At 35.2% G+C, this 19,209-nt stretch overlaps 1 protein-coding gene across 4 annotated transcripts in view; it reads left to right on the top strand.

Moving 5' to 3' along the window:
- The window catches only part of LOC128206369 (zinc finger MIZ domain-containing protein 1-like), a 103,741-nt gene that overhangs the window by 12,531 nt on the left and 72,001 nt on the right, over positions 1–19,209 (top strand). The window contains exon 1 of one of the 4 annotated variants that reach the window (XM_052908783.1): positions 1,683–1,738. The exons of the other annotated variants lie outside the window; for them this stretch is intronic. The gene's annotated coding sequence lies outside the window, so the exon portion shown is untranslated. Of the gene's footprint in view, positions 1–1,682; positions 1,739–19,209 lie in introns of those variants that run through there. 4 annotated transcript variants of the gene reach the window in all.

Raw genomic sequence — 19,209 nt, 5'->3', positions numbered from 1 at the left:
ATGGCCCCCCTCAACCCAAATTCCCAGGAAAATAGCATGCTAGCGCTTAAATAGCCCCTGTCTATTATTTCAATCACAAGGGTTAACTGTTTTGTACCATATTGTTCAAGGCCACCGTTCAATAAAAAGAATGCAGTATAAGTGAATAGCTTTGTAACTTATCTGACCAAAAGTTATAGAAGGGTTATGGTAATTCCATGGCATCCATTAAAGGAACTTTGGAAGTATATTGCTCCCTAGAAATGAACTAAAACTTCCAAAATGGATTCTTAGGAAGTGCAAAAATTTCCATCATTTTGGAAAAAACTTCCAAAAAATAGTGTCAAAAAATGGTGGCAATGTTACTTTTATGAATACACACACTTTCAAAGCAGAAAAAAATAAAGTAAAATCATTATTTATGATATATAATGGTGAAGTTGACAAGTTATAGTTGCAAATTATTTGATTTTTAACCTATTAATGGAACAAATTGTGGTGTTCAACAGAGACTTTAACTTCTACATTTTAGTGAAAAACTTCCAATATGGATTGTAAGGAAGTTAAGACTTACATTTTCAAATTCTTAATGGAAGCTCTGGTCATTCTACTTGGTATCATTCAAATGTCAGGGAGTTAATGTGTTGACCATAAGTAAAAATTAATACAGGTATTTATATGTCAAGATTGCCAATATTAACATCATATGCAAGACTTATTTACTGCCAAAATTCTTATCTACTATAAAATAATATCAGAAAAATTAAAAAAGCTGCTTATTAACTGAAAACTTAGAAAAACTGCTATGAACTGCAAATAAAATGTGTAATGAATTTTGCCCCTTGATCAACATATGACAGAAGCACATATTAGCCACAAACACATTGCGGTTGTTAAAATTGTAGACATTTGATTGGGTATTTAATAGCAACAATAAGTCTGACAGCACCATAACTGAAGCAAAAACAACAGCAAAAATAGAAATATTGAGTATTGGTTGACAGAGTTGTGTGAAATGCCTCCAGAAATGCAGTAAAAGATAGTCTTGAGGGAGTGAATGTAAGCTCTACTTTGATCTGTCAGTGCAGCCACGTGCAGCATGGGAGTAATATATTTACTTAGATTCATTTGTGGCACATGAGCTTAGCATTAATTAATCTGCAAATTATCCTGTACCACCCCACAAATAACAGATTCTGTTGACTCCTTGCAGGTGCTGGCAAAATATGTTATGATCTTTTTAACCAGCAAGCAATTTTGTATCCTATCAGATAACATTTTTGCATTATGTTCAAGATTTGCAGATACTCAACCGAAACATAAATTATTACATTTGGTTAAGAATGCCATATCCCTTTTGCTCAGAAAGAAACAAATTACAACTTTGATATAATAACATCTAAGAGATGCTAGATATATATATACTTACTATTATTTATTATTAATATGCTTAACCTTCTGTCATTTGTGTTGATAAAAGGTTGTGTTCTGCAATGCACTTTCTTTAAAAGCCTGCACCCTTCTCTGACAAGCAGTGCTGATAAGCCACAAACTGGCTGGTTTCAAGTAGCACCCTACTCATAGCTTGGGGTCCAATTACAAAGCAAACTGAGAGTAAAGACAAGGTCTTTATCATTGCTTGCAGAAATATTTGACATATGCTACATGTTCTTTCAATGTTTCCAACAGCTTTATATGCTGCTCAGCAAAACTCTCCAGTGTGGTGATGTGTGCATTTAATTCCTGGAAAATTTCTCATGTAAGTTATATATTTTGTTTCTAGGTGGATAATTCTGTAATATGTTATTTGTAAATTGAGGGGAAGATCCAGTTAAGCTTTATCTGTGTGGAACATATTGTATATTTTGGGGGATAATTATTCACTCAGGCTTTGTCAAAACAGAACAATATTGGCATACAGACTGACATATCATTAGAGATGCAGCAGAGTAATAGATGTTTATTGGGATACTGATCTTGTCAGAATTATTATTATGTCTACTGATGCTTGATAACATTGCCACAATCTGTGGCACTTTTTCTAATCCTCTTATATCCCTTTGAAATATATATATATTAATAAGCAGGTATAGTATTTAATGATTAAATTTAGGTATTTGATAGCCCCTTTCATATTTAGTTTTAAGTTTTTTTACCACTTGGGTAAACAGCTTTTAGTTTTTGTTGATCCCTCGGGCATGCAGTTTTATTTTATTTTACCCATTACACACCCCTTATTTGTGTAGTTAAAGTTTTTTATGTATGTGGTTTAAGTTTTTGTTGACCCATAATGTATGTGGTTTAAGTTTTTGTTGACCCTAAATGTATGTGGTTTAAGTTTTTGTTGACCCATAATGTATGTGGTTTAAGTTTTTGTTGACCCATAATGTATGTGGTTTAAGTTTTTGTTGACCCATAATGTATGTGGTTTAAGTTTTTGTTGACCCTTAATGTATGTGGTTTAAGTTTTTGTTGACCCTTAATGTATGTGGTTTAAGTTTTTGTTGACCCTTAATGTATGTGGTTTAAGTTTTTGTTGACCCATAATGTATGTGGTTTAAGTTTTTGTTGACCCTTAATGGTGTGGTTTAAGTTTTTGTTGACCCTTAATGTATGTGGTTTAAGTTTTTGTTGACCCTTAATGTATGTGGTTTAAGTTTTTGTTGACCCATAATGTATGTGGTTTAAGTTTTTGTTGACCCATAATGTATGTGGTTTAAGTTTTTGTTGACCCTTAATGTATGTGGTTTAAGTTTTTGTTGACCCATAATGTATGTGGTTTAAGTTTTTGTTGACCCATAATGTATGTGGTTTAAGTTTTTGTTGACCCATAATGTATGTGGTTTAAGTTTTTGTTGACCCCTGATATATGTAGTTTGTTGAGTTAATGTATGTGGTTTTGATTTTTATCAACCCCTGATGTAAGGAGTTTAAGTTTTTTATTGACCCCTGATGTATGTGGTTTTAGTTTTTATTGACCCGTGATGTATGTGGTTTGAGTTTTTATTGACCCCTGATGTATATGGTTTAAGTTTTTGTAGACCCCTGTTGTATGTGGTTTAAGATTTTGTTGACCCCTTACATATGTTTTAGTTCTGAATTACTTTATTTCAAAGATACTGCTAAAGAAGATTTTTTAAACAAAAAGGTGACACAGCCAAAAGGGGTCAAATGTTATAACATCAGCACTCTTCCTATACTCTACCGCCCAGACATATCAATGCACAGAATATGTTCATAAAGTTTTGATAGAAGAATCATGAGAATTCAGGAGACTGGTCAGTAATTCTGGAATATAAAACAAGTCATAAATCAACAGATCTGAAAGGGTCAGGAAAGGGTCAATATTCCCATTATGCCTGCTTGTTTTCCATGAGAGCTGGCAGTGTTCAGGCCAAAGTTGACTCTAATCATTGCTGATAAGCCACAAATGCTGATAGATCCATAACAAGCCAGTAAACAGTGTTAAGAAGCTGTTTTACCTTGTTAAATGCTAAGAACAATTAATCATGCTATTACAATCCCAGCATTCTGGCAAGTATATTGTTAATTGGTTCATGGATGATGGAATTTATTGCCACATTTGTGTCCATTACTTCTTGTCTGGTTTCATGTTGTCAGGTGTGTTTTCAAGTTACCTGAGCATGAAACAAGCTGCAAAAACTGAGGTGTTGATACTGTCTCCCCATACTCTCACTGTGGCATTTATCTGGGGATTATTATTAATTTGCGTGGGCACAGGCACATGCAATTATTAGGTTGTATTTTTTTGTGACATGTAAGACAGATAAACAGTGACCGCCTGTCCCTTAATTCCATGTTAATTGCTGGTGTGTGCTGTTCATTAATTAATTAAGTCATCTCCACCTTCCTTGCTCACTTATATTGTGTGGTTGAGAGATAATTTATAACATTGTAACGAGGTAAGTGTTTAAAACAAATGATAAAACATTATGGAGGAAAAAGTAAATAAACTTGAGCTATGACAGAAACTTTATTTGAGTACACTCCTATGCACAGGGTACAGAAGGTAGAAAATTCAGCTCTCTATATGCTTATCAAATAATGCTCACACTGAGCCAATTTCTGACCACTGTGCGCAAGAGTGAGTATGTAGTTGCGTTTCTTTTGAGAAACTGATTTTTTTTTTCAATAGTCTGTTTAACAATGAACTTTAAATACAATCAAACCCCGTTGGCTCGAAATCCTAGGGACGGGAAAAAAATATCTGGAGCCTTGGAAAAATCAATCCAAGCAGAAATGCTTACATTCAGTATATAGGAATCGGTCCTTTACATCCAGTTCGAACCAACGAGAAATTTGAGCCAAGCGAGTGTTTGCCAGCGGGGTTAGACGTATGATGCTATGTTTTAATCATTTTGGCATTGTTTCATTTAGTAACTGAATTGATAATCTTGTAAATAAAATGTAAAGCAATTTAAAAATGAAAATGCTAACATTAATCCATTTCCATTATTGTTTAATAACATATTTGTTGACAGTGACACTGAAAAAAGAGCTTATAAATTGTCTTGGCCTTAAAAGTTAATGAATGAAACTTTATAGCTTCAGTTGTAAATATAATGTTTTAAAACATTGTCATCATTATTATAAACATGAACAGCCTGAATCCTCTTATAAAATGCTGCAAGAGATAAAGGTTAATGCATCATATATCATACAGATGCACCACAGTTGCATAAGCAAACTACTGTCAAGAAAACAAACTCAACTTGTCTCTACAATGTTTTCTGTCATGTTTTTTATGCTTCAACAACTTATGACAACCTCTTTTTGACAGTTTTCAGCCAAATATATTTATTCATTATCACTGTCCCTGTGGCCTTGATACAATCCAGATAGGTTAATGCCATAGCTCAAATCAAAATCATGAGATCGAGGTTGATGATCAAATCAATTGTACTAGCTGACTTTGATTTGAGTATTTTGTCTGATGCCATTCTTTGGTATAATTGCTTTTTTACCGAAACACCAAAGTGGATTAGAGGTTTTCTTTTGATCCCACAACATCTATGACAACATGCAGAGAACCAAAAACATACTCCTGGTATGAGAACTAACCAGCTTGAAAGTTTCTTTACATATTTGGGAAAAATTCCACTGCAAATAGTTCCTCTGTAGTGTTGTCTGAAAGTTTGCCCTGTACTTAACACCCTAATGAAGTTGGGAGAGATGTAGTGGTAAAGGTATATTTAGCCTCTCACCCAAGTGGTCATAGGTCCTAGCCTCACTGGGTGAACATCAGCATGGCCTCTTGCCCAATTGGTCATAGGTTTAAACCTCACTGGGCAAACATTATCATGGCAACTCACCCAAGTGGTCATAGGTTCAAATCTCATTGGACAAACATCAGCATGGCCTCTCACCCAAGTTGTCATGGGTTCCAACCTCACTGGGCAAACATGATCATGGCCTCTCACCCAAGTAGTCATAAATTCCAACCTCACTGGGCGAACATTTTCATGACCTTTCACCCAAGTGGTCATGGGTTCAAACCTCACAGGGGAAACATCATCGTGGCCTCTCACCCAAGTGGTCATGGGTTCAAACCTCACAGGGGGAACATCATCAAGGCCTCTCACCCAAGTGGTCATGGGTTCAAACTTCACTGGGCAAACACCATCATGGCCTCTCACCCAAGTGGTCATGGGTTCATACTTCACAGGGGGGACATCATCATGGCCTCTCACCCAAGTGGTCATGGGTTCAAACCGCGCTGGGAAAACATCATCATGGCCTCTCACCCAAGTGGTCATGGGTTCCAACCTCACTGGGCAAACATCATCATGGCCTCTCACCCTAGTGGTCATGGGTTCCAACCTCACTGGGCGAACATCATCATGGCCTCTCACCCAAAAGGTCAAGGGTTCAAACCTCACAGGGGGAACATCATCATGGCCTCTCACCCAAAAGGTCAAGGGTTCAAACCTCACAGGGGGAACATCATCATGGGCTCTCACCCAAAAGGTCATGGATTCAAACCTCATAGGGGGAACATCATCATGGGCTCTCACCCAAGTGGTCATGGGTTCAAACTTCACTGGGCAAACACCATCATGGCCTCTCACCCAAGTGGTCATGGGTTCCAACCTCACTGGGCGAACATCATCATGGCCTCTCAACCAAGTGGTCATGGGTTCCAACCTCACTGGGCAAACATCATCATGGTCTCTCACCCAAGTGGTCATGGGTTCAAACCTCACTGGGGGAACATCATCATGGTTTCTCACCCAAGTGATCATTGGTTCAAAGCTCACAGGGGGAACATCATCAGGGCCTCGAACCCAAGTTGTCATTGGTTCAAACCTCACAGGGGGAACATCATCAAGGCCTCGAACCCAAGTGGTCATGGGTTCAAACCGCACTGGGCAAACATCATCATGGCCTCTCACCCAAGTGGTCATGGGTTCAAACCTCTCTGGGCGAACATCATCATGGCCTCTCACCCAAGTGGTCATGGGTTCCAACCTCACTGGGCGAACATCATCATGGCCTCTCACCCAAGTGGTCATGGGTTCCAACCTCACTGGGCAAACATCATCATGGCCTCTCACCCTAGTGGTCATAGGTTCCAAACCTCACTGGGCAAACATCATCATGGCCTCTCACCCAAGTGGTCATGGGTTCCAACCTCACTGGGCGAACATCATCATGGCCTCTCACCCAAGTGGTCATGGGTTCCAACCTCACTGGGCGAACATCATCATGGCCTCTCACCCAAGTGGTCATGGGTTCCAAACTCACTGGGCAAACACCATCATGGCCTCTCACCCAAGTGGTCATGGGTTCAAACCTCACTGGGCGAACATCATCATGGCCTCTCACCCAAGTGGTCATGGGTTCCAACCTCACTGGGCAAACATCATCATGGCCTCTCACCCAAGTGGTCATTGGTTCAAACCTCACTGGGCAAACATCATCATGGCCTCTCACCCAAGTGGTCATGGGTTCCAACCTCACTGGGCGAACATCATCATGGCCTCTCACCCAAGTGGTCATGGGTTCCAACCTCACTGGGCGAACATCATCATGGCCTCTCACCCAAGTGGTCATGGGTTCCAAACTCACTGGGCAAACACCATCATGGCCTCTCACCCAAGTGGTCATGGGTTCAAACCTCACTGGGCGAACATCATCATGGCCTCTCACCCAAGTGGTCATGGGTTCCAACCTCACTGGGCAAACATCATCATGGCCTCTCACCCAAGTGGTCATGGGTTCCAACCTCACTGGGCGAACTTCATCATGGCCTCTCACCCAAAAGGTCATGGGTTCAACCCTCACAGGGGGAACATCATCATGGGCTCTCACCCAAAAGGTCATGGGCTCAAACCTCATAGGGGGAACATCATCATAGGCTCTCACCCAAGTGGTCATGGGTTCAAACTTCACTGGGCAAACACCATCATGGCCTCTCACCCAAGTGGTCATGGGTTCAAACCTCACTGGGCGAACATCCTCATGGCCTCTCACTCAAGTGGTCATGGGTTCAAACCTCACTGGGCGAACATTGGCATGGCCTCTAGTCCAAGTGGTCATGGGTCCCAACCTCACTGGGCAAACATCATCATGGTCTCTCACCCAAGTGGTCATGGGTTCAAACCTCACTTGGCGAACATTGGCATGGCCTCTAGTCCAAGTGGTCATGGGTTCAAACCTCACAGGGGTAACATCATTATGGTCTCTCACCCAAGTTGTCATTGGTTCAAACCTCACTGGGGGAACATCATCATGGTCTCTCATCCAAGTGGTCATGGGTTCAAAACTCACAGGGGGAACATCATCAAGGCCTCGAACCCAAGTGGCCATGGGTTCAAACCTCATAGGGGGAACATCCTCATTGCTGCTCATAATGAAAACCAGTTCAGTGATTTTTAGATGGAAATGGACTTAAACATGTTTCTTTAAGCTACCAGTTCTTGATACAACCAATCTAGAAGAAGACAATATAAACTAAACCACACTAGAGATCAAAACTTTTTCTTCAATACATAGAATAGCATCCTTTAGAAATGAACATTTTAGATACCAGAAGATAATAGTGCCATATTTATAGTTTATTCCAGCCTAGCCTCTGTTAGCCATTAGCAGAATTGATATTGAACCAAATAATATCCTACTTTTGTCATTTATATGTGCTGTAGGTTTTTGTAAATGGGAAAGAGGAAATGTCTGTGAAATATTCAAGGAAAATGAATAAATATAGAGGGCTTTGAGGGAAACTTACTTTGTCTTCCATGAGTTTCTTGCTTCCATTATATTAAATCATAAAGCTTTGCATATTCCCATTTTTCAAAAAATGTTATAAAAAATACTTAAATGAATAGTTTTTTTTATTAACAGTCATATATTTTTTTTTTACTTTAAACATTATTACAAGATCCTGTGTAGTAGTTTATACATAATTGTAAGATTTTTCTCCCTTTGAGCAGAAAAAACTTTCATTTATTAACAGCTATTTAACGCTGAGTGTTTGAGTACTACAAATAGGCTGATTATGTTAGCGGAATAATTTTTACCCCAGCTTTGATAGTGTGATGATTTACAAGAGCCTTGATAAAGTAAATAGTTCCATCACCAAGATGACTTGATATAGCCACAATAGAGTGGCTGTTATCAGGCTTAGAAGTTTCTTTGTGAGGGTGTAGGTATTCTGGTGCACAAGTCACAGTACAGATATTATTACATCAAAAGTAGATCACAGTTGTATATATTTTAACCATTAAGCAGCATGCTTTTGTGACACATTTGTTTGTTCTTGTAATGTGAATCTTGAGAGTGAAAGCAAAAGCTTTGTCATCGTAGTGTAAACACTAGAGGATCAAGGGGAAGGGGGAGCCGCACTCAGCGCCCCCCCCCCCCCCAAACATATCCAAGTTTACTTTTTATTTCAATATACCGTAGGTAACCATAAGAAATTAATTATTCTCTAAATGTACAATTTCAGACCCCAATCCCCCCTGCCAACACTTTAAACCAAATAAATTTCCCTTCTGCGTGAAGGTGAAGGGCACCAGTTAAAAACTTTAAACACAATAAAAAGTTATGCCCCCTCTCACGTCAAATCCATCACCCCAAGGTAAATGTTTGTATTAGGAGTATATATCAATTTTGAAAATCATGATCCATTGTCTTAACAGTATCAAAATTAAGCCTAAATTAAGTGGTTTCACATTTTCAGATAAGAGGCATTAAACCTTTTATATCAGTACTTTATCAGCCAAGAAATGGAAACTTTGTGCAACACCTAGAATTATGAAAGATTATCTGATACAGAATTTAGCCACTGTGATCATTTACATAACATTTGGCAAATTGTAACTCGGTTAACAGGAACCCCAACAAGCAGAATTTGACCCCCAACAAGCAGAAATACAACTTGTAGTAAAGTACACAATAGGCAGTAAAAACAATTAACAGCATAGGATCTTGTGACTAAAAATATAGAAGTGGTTTCTATAGTGTGAGAGGCTTATGCCATAATCACTTTTATGGTATATTGTTTTTTTTGATAATGTTCTAAACATATTTATTTAATATGATGCCAAAACTAAGTCTTACTTTATTTTTGTTCACTCAGTTTATGGTCTGGAGTCTGTTAGCTCCCAAATCATAGGCAAGAGTCAAGTATCACCTAGGTGTCTATATGCCTAAAAGACAACAACCCTGTAACATCTGGACCAATATGTTCTTAAAAAGAATAACCATGTGGGTCATCTATATTATTTTGTTTTTATACACAATCTTTTGCCACCTATCACATTTTATGGCTAAGAAAAAAACAACCTTTTACCACCTGGAATTTCTTTTTGGATAATAAACAAAAAACCTGTGACACTTATGCTATTTGAAGTCTAATAAACAACAATGCTGTGTCCCCTATGCTATTTTATAACTAATAAACAACAAACATGTGACACATATGCTATTTTATGTCTAATAAACAATGAACGTGTGACACCTAGATGTTATTTTGAAGCTAATAAACAACAATGCTGTGTCACCTATGCTATTTTGTAGCTAGTAAACAACAAACCTGTGACACCTATGCTATTTTGTAGCCAGTAAACAACAAATCTGTGGCACCCATGCTACTTTGTAGCTAGTAAACAACAAACCTGTGGCACCTATGCTATTTTGTAGCCAGTAAACAACAAACCTGTGGCACCCATGCTATTTTGTAGCCAGTCAACAACAAACCTGTGACACCTATGCTATTTTGTAGCAAATAAACAACAAACTTGTGACACCTATGCTATTTTGTAGCCAGTAAACAACAAACCTGTGACACCTATGCTATTTTGTAGCCAGTAAATAACAAACCTGTGGCACCTTTGCCATATTGTAGCTTAAATTAACAACCAACCTGTGTCATCTATGCTATTTTATGTCTAATAATCAACAGTGGTGTGTCACCTGTGTCACCTTTGCTATTTTGTCGCTAGTAAACATCAACCCTGTGTCACTTATGCTATTTTATGTTTTATTTTATTATTTAACAATTAACAATGCTGTTTTGCCTATGCTATTTTGTGGCTAGTAAAGAACAACCCTGTGTCATCTATAGCATTGTGTGGCTTGCAGACAAAAAACTTTCTGTCACATAGACCATTGTGTACAATCAAACCCTCTTCCACACTCCAAGTTGAATCCCTCTCCATTTTGTGTCAGGGATTCTGTTTTCCAGTGTCAAGACAAAGACTAACTGTTCTGCTGTCAGAGGAGATTGTTAACCAGACCATCCAGTGCCTTCATGAGATGATAGGACTTCTCTACAGGCGATTTAATAACCATGTTTGATATAATTTTAAGTAGGAATAAAGTTGAATTTTCAGATCCCTAAGGACTCAGATTGGTTTATTTGCTACAGTTAGGCATAATTGATTGTCGTTATGCATATTTCATAGTTGGCATAGTTTTGTTCTAACTATCAGATGTGCTGTATTATGTAAAAAAATTAAATCCAAGCAGAAGCCTTTATCTTGCACTTTGTGATGTTTATTTCTGGTTCAAACTTTGGCAAGACTATCAGAGATAACAATTATTATGCACATTGTTGACTTGGACAATATCCAAAGAGTGAAAACTGATTTTTGTTAATACTTGAGCTCTGGAATGAGAAAGAAACCTTCTGAAAATTTATTTCTATTATCCATCATTGTCAACAAATGTTTAATGAATATTGTAAACATATATTTGGTCACTGTAACATAATGTTGTAAAAACATTATTTTCTTTTTTTGTTCATCTTGTGGTTTTTGTTTGTTTTGCAAGTAAACTACTTGAAAGCAAAAGTGGACTGCTGAGTAAACAGCATTAATACAGAGACCAATTTTAAGTAAGACAATACCAGAAAAAAATGTCAAACAAAAGCCTGCAAATTATGGACCTTCCTTGGACATTGGGCTCAGTAGCAAATGTCAAACCAACCTCATAAACAAAATATATTTAAGTCCTAACACACACAACAGAGGACGCTTTCCTGTGTGTGGATGATTTGATGATATATCTATAAACCACTTGAGGGAATGGAGAAGAAGTAATACCTTTATCTGACAGGTATTATGAAATAAGCAATTTATTTATCACATGTGGAGGAATTCCCACTACACTTGAGGTCATAGGTTGGCTTGTTAAGTGACATAAAGATGAGTTTCAGTTTATTTTAGTGTCATTGGATGCAGTTTTATAAAATAAAAGACTCTCAAGTCCACATAAAAACATCCATCACTCCAAATTATCTAGAATGAATGTATGGTCATCTGGGTTTTGCTTAATTTTATTGATAGTTGCAATATGCTTTTAAATAGGTTTTGAAAGATATTTTGCAGGAAAGATAGACACTTCTATCATTTATTCCTGAAAAAGTAATTTGAACATTGTCACAGATAGGGGACAGAGTGAGAGTGCTTCCTTCTTTTAAGTTTCATTGGTCATTAGATTTGCTGTTGTGGATGTAACATCTTGTCTCTTTACAACTTGTGTTTTTTTAACATGCACTTCATGCTTCAATCTAAATGTTGCATTCATACCATCCTTATCAACATTCCAACGAAATCATTGATTATATGACAGAAACTAAATCATCTTTGTTACAAAAACAACAACAACTGAAGCATTTTTTTCATTCCACCTCAAACTATACCCCCCATCTATGTTATGCAACTTTTTACTTGGATTTAGACTTCCTGCCAATTACTTGAAAGTTTCTTAATTACAGAAACATGCATAAATATGTATCTAGATTTCATGGGGAGAAAATCATTAAAAACTTTGATGTATGTGGAGGGAACCATACAGCTGTTCAACACATATCATAGTTGTCAAAATCAAGTTAAACTGTTTATTTTAGCCTGTGCTATGCTACACTGGCGGAAAAGTAGGTGCAATTTGTATGATGGTAAAGTTTCTTGTTTTAAGAAGTTTAGGGGAGGAGAATCCAGATTATGATGTTTATCAGTGCTGGGCTGTGCAAAGATAAATGATGCTTGTGATATATTAGAGAAAAAAGAAAGGAAGCATTGTTTTTTTTATTCTGTATAAAGTAAAAAAATGTGTCATAAGGAAGACAACAATAGCGCAAGATCAAACAAATCTTTTATTTTAGAATTTTAGTACACATTTTAATTAAATCAACACAATTAGTTTGTGAAATGCTGAATCTGTTCAATTGTTAAACTATTTACAGGGTAATGTCTGTTTCATTGTTTATCTATTTATAGAATCTGGTCTTTAAGTTTTTGCAAATACATTTTTTTGCATTGTTATTTTTAATGATATTTTTATCATTATTTTTTTTATCTCAAGTGAATGGCTATATTTACTTGTTGTTTTTTTTGTACTTATCAACAGAGAATGAATTGAAAACTCCTGATTTTCTCAATATTTTTAACAGTGTATTACTCTAGAAATTGAAAGCCAACAGCTATTTAATTTCTTCTGAAATGCAACAAATTAATCATAATGCAGAGGCCTGATATGTTGCCATTTTACATATATGTTTTTTGCATAAAACAATATCTTTATGGAAGTAAATGTTTACATGTATGGCAGTTTCATTTCTTTGGCCCTTTGAATCAACATTTTTGCAGAAGATAGTTATTACTTCATGTATGCATGTTTACTGCAAATCATACCACTATGTAGTAATGGGGTTGAAATCTGAAAAAGAATGTGAGCAAAAGGGATATTGTTTCCATTCAAATGAATAAATAAGCACAGCTAGGTGCATTCATGACTGTAGGTATGTGCATAATGCATGAACTGTTTGTCTTGTTAAACTGTCAGGGAATGATGCTATGATGATTAATGATTGGATAGGTTAACTATGGTGGTTGCTTAGAGATTATGTTACCTGTTTCACAGAAATTGAATCTTTATAAATTGAGATGTTTTCATTTTTTCTTATTTAAAGATTAGACAGTATATGCTTGTTTACTTCTACATACTTGAAATTTAACAGTTTTTTTGTAGTTTCAAAGTTATTAAATATTGTTTTACATTTTAAAGAAAATAATGACAGTTGGAATGTTTGGTAGAAATATTTGTTCTTGTTGGAAATCCTTTTAATTTTCTTATATATTGTAGTCTGATAAGTATATTATAATGGCTCCTGTTTTTTTGAACTTTTGACACCTTTGTGGACAGTGCCCAGTTATGATCATGGCTCCAAGAGGACAAACATCATGACGTGCGTGTTCTTAAATGCATTCCATTATCTCGAAAACTCCAGGAAAAATAAAATTGCCAAAGAAAAATCAATTGTTAAGTAATACAATAAAAAGCCACAATTTTATTCCAATGAAAGTGATAAAGATCCAGCTTTATTGTCTTGAAGATACTTGTAGGGAAATGTGACAGACTGAACTGGGGAGTATCAAAACAACTTCTTTAGACTTATTTTATTGTCATCAATTGTACAAAAGATATTTGGTGTATACATATCGATATTAAATTTGATAAATTTTATTTTAAACATGTTTATGTAATTCATCTTGCAGTTATTTTTGGCACAGTCAACAGTTACTGTATCCTATTTCATTATCTTGTCATAGAAGAGTTATATGTTCTAAGGCACAGTCAACAGTTACTGTATCCTATTTCATTATCTTGTCATAGAAGAGTTATATGTTCTAAGTACAAGGTAAACTGGTGCTTTATAAAATGTTGTGAAATCATTAACAAAGCTAGTGTCAAATAATCTTTTTATTTGTTTTGATAAAACAGCGTGCAAGGTCAGAATTAGTTATATTTTTGAAATTGTGCATACCCTAATTTTGCATTGTTGATTTTATTCTTAACTTTATTGTATTCTTTAGCATTTAATGTAACACTACAGGCTGTTATATGGATATTAACAATACAAGTTTCAATGGTCTTAAAACTGATGTAAATTATACTGTGCTTTGTTCTGACACCATGTTTCTGTTAAGATGTCATTAATTCATTGCATGATCACATTGCTTCAATAAACCTGTCAGAGAATATAACCTTGTGAGGGAAAATTGTGGAGAAAATGTTTATTTATACAGGTTGGGCCATATATTGTCATGGAAACATTAGAAGAATGATACATAGTCAGCCAGAGAGCAATACAAATGTGAGGGCTGATCGAAAATTTGCTGAGTCTATCAGAAGCGTAAAAACATATTTATGAGGATATCGGGAAAGTGAGTTACCACAGTGTCATTATATACATCATTTAATTGCCTTTATTTTGTATTTTTTTATGAAAACAGAAGTTACAGATATTATACTACTAGCTACATAAATTTGTTTTATTTTAAAAAAAAATAACGGAACATTGCTACATACTAATTTTAATAAATTATGTGTCCTGAAACTTTCATCTCATTTTGAGTGCATTTTGCATTATTTATCCGCAAATTTTATTTTCTTGCCACGCTAATGATGCCAATGAAGTTCAACAGCTTTTTTAATTCTCATTTGTAGCTTTAGCACAACCCATACTGTTAGGACACATTTAAATGCTCATCTAATTTTCCAATAAAAGCAAATGTCCCAGACACTGTGATCAGCCCTCCTAGGATTTCTCTGACATTAGATTAATCTATTGCAGCATTCCCAAGAGAGAGGAGACCTCTACAGACTAGATTACTTTCCAGGAAATAATATTATAAATTGGAAAAAAGAAATCCTCATAAATTGATAACAATGAATACACAGTGGTGAAAGCCGAGGCTGCTCAAGATCAATGTAAATGGTGCGCATCTACGCTAATTTACAGATCACGGGATTGGGTCGTCTCTCCTGTGTCTTCTATCAGGGTTTCTCGGTGCTTCATAAAAAAGAGATGGTTTATTGATAGACTTGTTACAGCACCATTTAACAACATTCCGTGGCTATTATGACATACAATTGTTTTAAGGCTTCTGAAATTGTTGATGTTGTTTGAGATGGAAACCGGCTTTAATTGTTGTCATTCAATTGAATATGTATACCACTACAATGGTACAGACATGGTATGTTATACCCACAAGTTAATTTTACTGATGAATTAGTGTAAAGGTTGAAACAAAATACACCAAGTATTTGGTTCCTGCTGTTAACAATTGTTTTGGGGTACAAGCATTATTGAGAACAAATGAATGAAGAAGAAAAGTAAATTTTGAAATTATATCATTTGTTTCGTCTGAGGTTAGAAAAGATAGAGTAAGTTATTGGCTTGGTAAAGGCTGCATATCAGAACACTGCAGTATTGGAATCATGTTGCCAGTGTCCCATGCGGTCTGAATTCTTTGCAATCTGTCAGTTATGTTTCATGTTCCGGTCACATTGTGTCTACACATGTTGTTGATATGTTTGCTTTATCTTAATCTAGAATAATACATTGTTTGCAGCAAGTTGAAGAGGATTGATAAGTATGAAAAATGGTGTTATTAGGTTACTTTTTGTATGTAGGTATTTAAAGAAATTGAAAGTTCAAGCTCAATGCCATATCTTTATTTTTATTTTTTTGTCAGAATCCTCATCTTGGACAAATGTATTTAGGAAATTGTAAAGGAGTAATTTTAGACGAAGGTCTTAAAATTATACAATTTTATTAGCATTTACAATTGAAATATTTATAGATATATTAAGTACATTGTTTAAGAATGGTTATTTTTAAGTAAAATCTCACACGAAAATTTGAGCACAATAGATAGATAACAATTAAAGCTTTAAAAAAAAAAGTTTTTGAACGATATTATCGTTTTATGAATTTGCATTTTATGTCTCTTGTTGTGAAATCGCTTAAACAATTAAGACCAAGCATTTCTTTTATATCTGATTTTGTTGGAAGTAACATAATTAGTCTTTGTAAAACTACAGTTATTACTATAAAGTTTGTGTTTTTAGTTTATAGTTTAATAATTATCATATCAAAATAAAGACTGTGTTCGGGACTTAGCAATATCATTCTGCAATTATATTTTTCAAGTGTTCACTTCTATTTGCAAATAAAACCAGTTGTAAAATCATGACGTTTTTGTTATTCGTATTGTATTCTATTGAAAGAACTTATTAATAAATATGGTTTAAATGTTAGTATAATGTCAATATTAAAACGACGTAGGTAAATATTGAATTAGTCCTTTTCAATTATTGGAAGTCACTATGCCAATTTGTGATGACAACAAAGCAATCAAAGATCGAAAATATGTAATATACTTTATATTTTAATAGCTAGACCAAATAAGTGGTCTTCTGTTTTGTTAATTTTGTACTTACAAGTTGTAAGTCTTTGTCACTTTATATTTTTTGTTACAGTGCATGAAAGTGATTCGAGTTAAGTTCCTTCTCTAAACATCAAGAGAATTGATCCACGTCGTTAAGTAAATATAGTCTTTGAAAATGATCAGCGATACAGTTATATTATGACAATTTTAAGGATGGCTTAAAAACACCTAGTTTTGCACTTTATATCAGCAGTTGACAAGTTTTATTTCAAGCAATAATTAGAATTAAACTTGAAGTATTGTACATATCAATTATATGAACAATATCTGTTGATTTGACAAAGAAAGCCTTTTATTCAATGTCAAGTATCTATTCTAAATGTGTTGATGTCTCAGTATTATATATTATGGCATGTTATGAAGATGTTTACTCTTCCTTTAACAACACACATTGTAGTGGTTTATGCTTATGTTTTATTTGGCTCTGTAATTCATGATACTGCTGAGAAATCCAAGAAAAAACAATTTCATTGTTTTGTTATAAGTACAATACTTAGTCTCTGCAGTTTAGAGTACAGATTGCAGCTGTCTTGAGTGCATTACCTGGACGGAGGAATTAACACTTGCCTCTCCCAACTCATTTCGACACATTTGACACTGGAATGCTAGAGCCTGTCTTGTTTCCGATGGCAAAAACAAACTACCCTCATCTGGAGCCACCTTTGTTTCCTGTGGCAGAGTAATTGTTTGTTTTTTCCAAGCATCTTCACCTTGTCACTGTTGGATAAAAACATTTATAGTTATGGTTTTTATACCTCCAGCTTAGATAACGGGATTCTCATCATGTAGAGCAAATCGTATATTTCTTGTTTAATTGAAAATCTTTTGATGTCCTATTCATCAAAAAATATATTTTGAATGTAATTTGTTATGTTATTTTTAACATCATTAAATTGGTACTTTATGTAGAACACATAAATTGCTTTGTTTCTATTAAAGTCGGAGAGTAAATGACTTTTTTGGTAATAGCTGACAAGTACGTACGTTTTGTAGAGGTCAGGTGATTTCCCTTGAAAAGAACAAGTTACCTTCATACTGTACCTGCTAGTTTATATTCAAAAAAGAGTTGCTTCGTTTATCGCTCTGTATTCTGTTTGACCTTTTTTCACATATGATATTTGTCATTTAACTTGTAACCGATGTGTAAGGTTGACATATTTCCATTAATTTCATGCAGTTTTGGGGCAATGACAAAATAATTGCTTTAACATATACAATAAATATCATTGCTTTCAACATTTTATGTTATTAGTAATTGTTTAATGTAATATACTAAAAGTTTCAGTTGATGGATAAACACAACTTAATAAATCCTCAAACAGAACACCTACGAATTCCAAGAAGTACCGCTCATTCAAGAACAATATAACCGGATAACTGTTTGATAAATTGTCTGAAATGTTCATTTTGGCATATCATTAACAATTTTACAATGGAATGGATTTAATAAATCTAACAAAAAATAATCTTAGTTTCAAAGCATTGACGGAATAGATAAGCATGACATTATTACATTGGCGAATCAAAGGAACAGCAGTGCTCACCACAGTTCGAAGCAAAACATGATGATGGTAGCAATTCATGGAACATTCTGCTGTGCCCAGGGCCTTGTGTGACATGGCCCGGTATGCAGAAGGATTTGGGATATGCAACAGTCTGATTTACACGCTACATGAATTAATTGAATCAAAATACTTTACCGTTTTAGTTTATACTTATTTTTTCGGCTCGTTTGTGACAAAAGCTCATATAGAATCGCACTCGAATAGAAGTATTCCTGTGTAGAAACCAGTTCTGATGTCCATTTAGGAGGTAATGAGAAAGTTTCCTAAGCGGGGATCGAACCCACAACCTTTTGGATGCGAGGTGGACACCTGTTCCATTAGATCAATCTTTCACCTTTCAATGTAAAAGCATGTGTTGGTTTGCTAATAAAATTTAAAATTGATCATTTTGAATTTGATTGGAGATCACCAAGCTGGACTGTTTGGGTATCCTAATTGTAATTCTAATTTCAAAATTCTAACAATCATGTATGTTTAGGCTTATAAAAGCTTATATTCAGTTGTGAAATAATAAAATGTTCTAGTAATAGAATCATAACACTACTGCAAAGGTAAGTACTGGGACAAGTCCGGTTGCCACTTGTTTTTAACATGACCCTATTTTATGGCGCAATGATACATACATAAACAGGACGAAAAACAAAGAAGTACACACGACACATAATGCTCTTTTTGTGACAACATTATTTTGCTTCTCTAATTACATAAGCTTTGCATATCTTCCAGAAACTTCTACTTAGTTTATCATTGCTGCATCTGGACTTTTAAATGGCATGCAAGTAATTACTTCTATCATATTATGTCTTCTATAAATTTTGCTTCTGGCGAAATTCTGTAACATCTTAGCATCATACATCTTTGCAACGCTGTCATAAAGGTCTGCAATTGGTTTTACAGCTCTCGCT

This window comes from Mya arenaria, chromosome 2 (assembly GCF_026914265.1).
Source record: "Mya arenaria isolate MELC-2E11 chromosome 2, ASM2691426v1".
NCBI lineage: Eukaryota > Metazoa > Mollusca > Bivalvia > Myida > Myidae > Mya > Mya arenaria.
Note: the sequence above shows the minus strand (reverse complement) of the source record. Positions and strands in the feature narration are given on the sequence as shown.